The sequence below is a fragment of the Erythrolamprus reginae genome, chromosome 7 (genome assembly GCF_031021105.1).
Source record: "Erythrolamprus reginae isolate rEryReg1 chromosome 7, rEryReg1.hap1, whole genome shotgun sequence".
Classification (NCBI taxonomy): Eukaryota; Metazoa; Chordata; class Lepidosauria; order Squamata; family Dipsadidae; genus Erythrolamprus; species Erythrolamprus reginae.
Window position 1 is genome coordinate 3,709,337 of NC_091956.1, and position 7,069 is coordinate 3,716,405.

Here is a 7,069-nt window from a genome sequence, read left to right on the forward strand (position 1 = left end):
CAAATAAACACACTGTCTTAGATTTAAATTTCCATTCTTGAACTGAGCGCAGAACCTACCTATCCGAGACCAAGGCAAACCGATGAATAAATTGCCGGAAAGTAGAAAATGAAGATAGATGGAAACGCAAAAAGAATAATTTTTCTGACGAATGCTGCTAAAATTATACAGAAGCAAGTTACTTGGATGTAAATACTCCCTGTATTTGTTTATGTGATGATTAAAAGCAAAAAAAGACGTGTATAAAGAGAGGGCGGGGGGAAAAATGTCTATAATTTAACTACTACGATGTGCATTAAGAGCAGAAAAGTCCAGAAGGAAAAGTTGTGGATTATAAAAGGACATCTTACCAAATTCTCCATTTTTGTGATTCGTATGGTACCAAAGTCATTCTGGGTTACTCCAGGATTACAAGAAGTTGTTGTCTTTTCTGGGATCACATGACCTCAGGATGCTACGATTCTCAAACAGCAGTCATGAGTCTTGAATTACTACCACTATGCTGCTGTGGTCATAATGAAAAATGGTCATAATGCACTACAGTGATACCTTATCTTACAAACTTAATTTGTTCCTGGACGAGGTTCTTAAGGTGAAACGTTTGTAAGACGAAACAATGTTTCCCATAGGAATCAATGGAAAAGCGATTAATGCGTGCAAGCCCAAAATTCACCCCTTTTGCCAGCTGAATCGCCCGTTTTTGTGCTGCTGGGATTTTCCCAAGGCTCCCCTCCATGGGAAACCCCACCTCCAGACTTCTGTGTTTTTGTGATGCTGCAGGGGAATCCCAGCATTGCAAAAACAAGTGCTTCATTGGCAACGGAAATCCGGTGGTGGGGTTTCCCAGCAAAGGGAGCATCGGTGAAATCACAGCATCGCAAAAACACCAAAGTCCTTGAAACCCCACCTCCGGACTTCTGTGTTTTTGCGATGCTGCAATTTCACTGAGGCTCCCCTCGCTGGGAAACTCCACCTCCGGACTTCCATTGCCAGCAAAGCGCCCGTTATTGCGCTGCTGGGATTCCCCTGCTGGGATTCCCCTGCAGCATGACAAAAACACGGAAGTCCGGAGGTGGGGTTTCCCATGGAGGGGAGCCTCAGGGGAATCCCAGCAGCGCAAAAACAGGTGCTTCGCTGGCAACAGAAGTCCAGAGGCGGGACATTCCAGTGGCGGCAGTGGGTTTGTAAGATGAAAATAGTTTGTAAGAAGAGGCAAAAAAATCTTAAACCCTGGGTTTGTATCTTGAAAAGTTTGTATGACGAGGCGTTTGTAAGACGAGGTATCACTGTATTTTTTTCCAGGGCCGCTGCAACTTTGGTTACTAATTGGACTATTGTAAGTCTAGGACAACCTGTAGTTTGAAAAGCAAGAATTGCCTTGATATTCTTTTATATCCTTATTTAAAACCTCCACCGGTTTCTCTGCTCTTATTGCGAATTTTTAAAGTCAGGCGTCCCCCGAGTCCAACCCGTTCATCCTTTATCAGATAACTCGATACACGACTGTTGATTTTTTTTTTTAAAAAAAATTTAAACGACCTTTTGTGAAGAGTTCGTTCTACTCAAAAAACAAAGGGGAAAAAATAAAAAAAAAGAGAATTAAAAATGCTAAAAAAAAATTAAAAAAATTTCTCTTACCTAGTTTTTTTGCATTCAAACTTTTGATCGACTTTGCCTTTCTGATTGTTTGCATTTAAATAAAAGAAAGTCACGGTCTTTTTTTTTTTCTTGTATAACGAAGACGACAGTTTTTAAACGGTTGCTTAATTAAACCTATGACACAGTTTTCGTCAAAACGTCGGCATTTTAGAGACGGAAACAGCCATTTGCCTTCCAAGGTTGGGTGGTTTGTTGGTTGTTGTGTTTTTTTGATAAATAGATCTATATATATAAATATATATTTAGGAATATAAATAAATATATATTTATGTATATGTAAACAAAGCTATATAGAAGTATTGTGTATATACGTTTGTAACATATATAAATATATACAGTCTATATATACATACATTATATGTGTTTTTAATCTGTCTTAATCTCCAGCTGGGCCTGAAAAGTTTTATTCCAAGAAAAGGGGAGGTCGGAAATGGAGGAAAACTTCCCTTTCCTTTAAAAAAGTAAAAGAGATGGCAACCTTTATATTCATAAAAACCAGAATACACATACGGCGAGTTCTAGTCCCGCCTTAGGCCTGAAAGCCAATGGCAGATTTTGAGCCAATCACCAGGAGATGGTGAGCTCTAGTCCCGCCTTAGGCCTGAAACCAATGGTTGATTTTGAGCCAATCACCAGGAGACAGCGAGTTCTAGTCCTGCCTTAGGCCTGAAAGCCAATGGTTGATTTTGAGCCAATCACCAGGAGGTTGTGAGTTCTAGTCCCACCTTAGGCCTGAAAGCCAATGGCTGATTCTGAGCCAATCACCAGGAGGTTGTGAGTTCTAGTCCTGCCTTAGGCCTGAAAGCCAATGGCTGATTCTGAGCCAATCACCAGGAGGTTGTGAGTTCTAGTCCCGCCTTAGGCCTCAAAGCCAATGGCTGATTCTGAGCCAATCACCAGGAGGTTGTGAGTTCTAGTCCCGCCTTAGGCCTCAAAGCCAATGGCTGATTCTGAGCCAATCACCAGGAGATGGTGAGTTCTAGTCCCACCTTAGGCCTGAAAACCAATGGCATCAGAGCGAGATTTGGCTTCTGTACATGCGCAGGACGCAAAATCTCATGAGAGGACGCAGGTGTGTGAGATTTTGGGTGATTTTTTTGCTTCCGCACATGCGCGGAAACAAGAAAAACCACCGAGTGGCCAAATACTGCTCTGGAGCCTGAGGAGAATGAAAAGCGGGCCTACTGGAAGTCGGCAACCGGGGAAAGCGGGGGAGGGAGGTGGTCATGTACCCATGTGTGGGGGCAGGACAGCACAGGAGGGTCATGCTCGCATGCACAGGGGACCGTGGTATGCAGGACGCATTCTATTAAGGGTGTGGGCCAGCGTGCTTTCAGCACCTGAGGGAAAAAAGGTTTCACTATCATTGCCTCAGGACATTCCTCTCATGGTTACTATTGTAACTGGGCCTCACAGATAATAAATATGAGGGTTGCCCAGAAAGTAATGCACCACATTTTTTTTCTTCAACTATTATTTACTGAACGCAATGAAACCTACACGCAAGAAAGTATGAAGTTTCTTCTACACTCTCTATTTTTCCACGTAATCTCCGTCCCATTCTATGGCCTTCCTCCAGCGAGACACAAGGGCGTGTACACCCTGTCGGTACCACTCCTTGTTTTGGTCACAAAACTATTTCTGCACTGTAATGGCCTCACCCTCTGTGCCCAGCGACTAACCGTACTTCTGTCGACTGCAGATTCACACAAACGATTGTGAATGTTCCCAACAGTTTCTTTCTCCGCAGTGAGAAATTCAAGGACGTCACGCTGTTTGTAACGTACATCACATACGGATGCCATTTCGAAACACTGCTGCCGCTATGCTATCTGTCTGAAGAAATGCGAAATTTACACACGCACTCCTTGACAATTCAAACAACGTATATCTAAAGTTTCACATTCGTACCATTTCTGTAGGCTGAGAAAAAAAATGGGGTGCATTGCTTTCTGGGCGACCCTCGTATTTCTATAGGCAGCTCTTTCAATCGGTTATTCAAATACAAAGAGGAAGCAGCATTAATAAGAACAGATGAGTAATCGTCTCTTCGTCGCACTTATTCTGGGAACGTGTCACAGACCAATTAAGGCTTTTGTTAAACCGCAGATTTAATTAATGAGCCTGTCATCAATTTCCACATTATTTTAGTCATGCCTCTTACAAGAGTCTTTTTTTGGGGGGGGAAATCATTGTTCTGACCCAGCCTTCACTTAGAAACAAGACTCCTTCTCTCGAAAAAAAGGTTACAGTGATTATTTTATTTATTTTGTTTATTTTATTTATTTCATTTATTTTATTTTATTTATTTTTGATTTGATTTGATTTGATTTGAATGCCGCCCCTCTCCGTAGACACGGGGCGGCTCACAGCAATAATAAACAATATATAACAAATCTAACAATTTAAGAGAAACACTGGAAAAACCCCATTATTAAAAGCAAACATACACACAAACATACCATACATAAACTCTATAGGCCCCGGGAGGAGACGTTTCAGTTCTCCCATGCCTGACGGCAGAGGTGGGTTTTAAGGAGTTTACGAAAGGCGAGGAGGGTGGGGGCAGTTCTAATCTCTGGGGGGAGCTGGTTCCAGAGGGTCGGGGCCACCACAGAGAAGGCTCTTCCCCTGGGTCCCGCCAAACGGCATTGTTTAGTTGACAGGACCCGGAGAAGGCCAACTCTGTGGGACCTAACAGGTCGCCTGGGATTCGTGCGGCAGTAGGCGGTCCCGGAGATATTCTGGTCCGGTGCCATGAAGGGCTTTATAGGTCATAACCAACACTTTGAATTGTGACCGGAAACTGATCGGCAACCAATGCAGACTGCAGAGTGTTGGTGTAACATGGGCATATTTGGGAAAGCCCATGATTGCTCTCGCAGCTGCATTCTGCACGATCTGAAGTTCCTTACCAGTATGGGCCACTCGGTGGTTTTTCTTGTTTCCGCGCATGTGCGGAAGCAATTATTATTATTATTATTATTATTATTATTATTATTATTATAATTACAATTATTATTAACAATAACAATAATAATATTTGTATGCCGCCCCTCTCCGAGGACTCGGAGCGGCTCACAACAAGAAAAGCAATACATGTACAACAAATACAAATCCAATATTTACATATTTACAAATGTTGGATGGCCCTGGCTCTATCTCTGCATCCAATGCAGACTATCCATCAGAGCCTTCCCCAGACTCCAGGTCTGGCCCACGTTCCTCCCAACCTCCTCATCGTCTGCCACCAACTTCGCTGGGCCACAACACACTGGAGACCTCACCTACAAAAAGAGATCGATAAAATTGAATGGGTCCAAAGATGGGCTACAAAAATGGTGGAAGGTCTTAAGCATCAAACTGATCAGGAAAGATTCCTTGAACTCAATCTGTATAGTCTGGAGGGCAGAAGGGAACGGAGGGACAGGATCAAAACATTTAAATAGGTTAAAGAGTTAAATAAGGTACAGGAGGGAAGTGTTTTTCATAGGAAAGTGAACCCAAGAACAAGGGGACACATTCTGAAGTTAGTTGGGGGAAAGATTAGAAGTAACATGAGAAAATATTTGACTGAAAAAGTAGTAGATGCTTGGAACAAACTTCCAGCAGACATAGTTGGTAAATCCACAGTCACTGAATTTAAACATGTCTGGGCTAAACATAGATCCATCCTAAGATAAAATACAGGAAATAGTATAAGGGCAGACTAGATGGACCATGAGGTCTTTTTCTGACCCCAATCTATGTTCCTAACACTCACCTTACTGGACAATCTGCTCTTTGTTCTATCCTGGGCTTTTCAGATTGAAATAAAAGCCTAAAACCCATGATTTAAGCTTTGAATTACACACTTTATAGGAAAAAGCAACATTTACAAGCAGAGTTTAGCCTTTGAAAATTCACAGAATAGAGTTCACCTTTGCAAAGTTATCCAATAGGCTTCAGGGGAAAGCGCCAGCATCAAGGCTAATTGCATTCCAGCAAGATAAAACAGGCAATGAGTCATAGGCTATACAATACAGATCACCACATTCTGGCAGGCAGGCAGCTTCTAGCCGATGATTGTTTTAGAGCAGAAATCAGGTATTTCAGGGAGCATTTTCTAGAACCCCGGATCTAACACAGCGTCCATGAAAACAATAATGAAGCTTCATCCAGAATTACCCAGAATTCTTCCCTTTTATACCTGCTGAGACTGATCAGCAACCCCCTACAGTTAAAACTATAACCTACTTCCTTTTACCATTTAAGTATTGTTTGTTTGTTTATTTATTAGATTTGTAATAAAGTTGTATTTATTATGTTGTCTGCTTTGTAATCGGAATCGAGCATCTAAGTGTGGCTCATTATCTCTAATGTCCCCTTCATCCTCTGACTCGGAGCAATCCCCCATTGACATATCTGCCACCTCTGGTGGTCTTTCATCTTCATCTAGGTCTATTTCTCCATCACTCTCACTCTCTCAGCTGGCAACACCACTGGCCCAGGGTACCAAGATGGGCCTGGCTCATCCTCCTTGGAACCAGTCATTACCAGAGGAACACTTGTAAATTTGTTTTAAAGAGTGATTTTTTAAAAACAAACACATTTGTAAATGATTGAACTAAAAGTCAACAGTGGTGAGACTTCCTAGACACCAGGATAACTTTCAGCTAATTTGTAGATTGTAATTTCAGGTGGTTGCTATTTTTTTTTTCCAAACATGGTGGCAGTATTTACTAAAAGAATTTCGTCCCACCGATCTAGCTATCGAAATGTAAACCTGGATTGTAAATGTGGAATGTTTGTTCTGTAGAACCCTGGGAAAAAGTGATTTGTTTGGGTTATTTATTAGCTTGGCCTTCCTCGGTTAGCCCCTCTGCCTGATAAGAACAGAAAACATTGAAAAAGTCCATTTGGGAATCATTTTTTACCATGTGCTTTGCTTTTCAAATAGAGGTCAAGTGGCATTTGCAGGAAGTTCAACAGGAAAAGCCTCCTCGATATTTCAAGTTAAGTTTACCAAGTGAATTCTCTCCCCCTTGATTTATGAATAAATCAAACTCTTTATTGATATAAACGCACATAATGAGAAGCAGGTTTTAAAAGACTCAGAGGAAGGAGGATTTTCTTTTTGGGAGCTAAATTTATTTATTTTTATTTATTTGTTCATTTTGTCCAATACACAATAATACACAATGAGGGTTATAGAGGATATAGTAGAGAAGATATATGAGATATAGGAGAGACTATAGGACAGGGGATGGAAGGCACCCTAGTGCGCTTATGCACGCCCCTTACTGACCTCTTAGGAATCTGGAGAGGTCCCCTGTCCTATAGTCTCTCCTATATTTCGTATTTCTTCTCTACTGTATCCTCTATAACCTTCATTGTGTATTATTGTGTATTGGACAAAATAAATAAATAA